This window comes from Pteropus vampyrus, unplaced genomic scaffold (assembly GCF_000151845.1).
Source record: "Pteropus vampyrus isolate Shadow unplaced genomic scaffold, Pvam_2.0 Scaffold333, whole genome shotgun sequence".
In the NCBI taxonomy this organism is placed as follows: Eukaryota; Metazoa; Chordata; class Mammalia; order Chiroptera; family Pteropodidae; genus Pteropus; species Pteropus vampyrus.
Window position 1 is genome coordinate 35,172 of NW_011889114.1, and position 418 is coordinate 35,589.

At 52.9% G+C, this 418-nt stretch overlaps 1 protein-coding gene across 1 annotated transcript in view; it reads right to left on the reverse strand.

Annotated features, from left to right (window-relative positions):
• Nucleotides 1-418, reverse strand: part of GRIN2D (glutamate ionotropic receptor NMDA type subunit 2D) — a 36,110-nt gene that overhangs the window by 20,274 nt on the left and 15,418 nt on the right. The window lies entirely within an intron of this gene.

Here is a 418-nt window from a genome sequence, read left to right on the forward strand (position 1 = left end):
CTCTTTTCCTCACCTCATACCTACGTACAGGATTAATGGGTTTTGTGGGGCCCGAAGCTTATACAATTTGGAGGGTTCTCTTTAAGAAAAAAAAAAAAAGAATACAACATTGTGAATACAAAACGAGGTACAGGGCCTTGAGGAGGCTGTGCAAGGCTCCCGAAGCTCCTTAGCTTCACGGTCAAAATGCTTCCGGTAAGCGAAATTGCTTCTTCCATGTCACAGATTAGGAAACTGAGGCTCAGCAGTGAGGCCACTTTACCGGAGTCACAGCGCTGGTACGAGCAGTACCGGATGGGACTGGGGCACACGGCTGCCTCAGCTGACCGTCCCAGGGCCCCAAGCTCACTCACCAAGGAAGGCCGAAGGGGACACGGTGCCGTTGCTGCGTGCCACCATGACGCTGATGCCCGTCTCC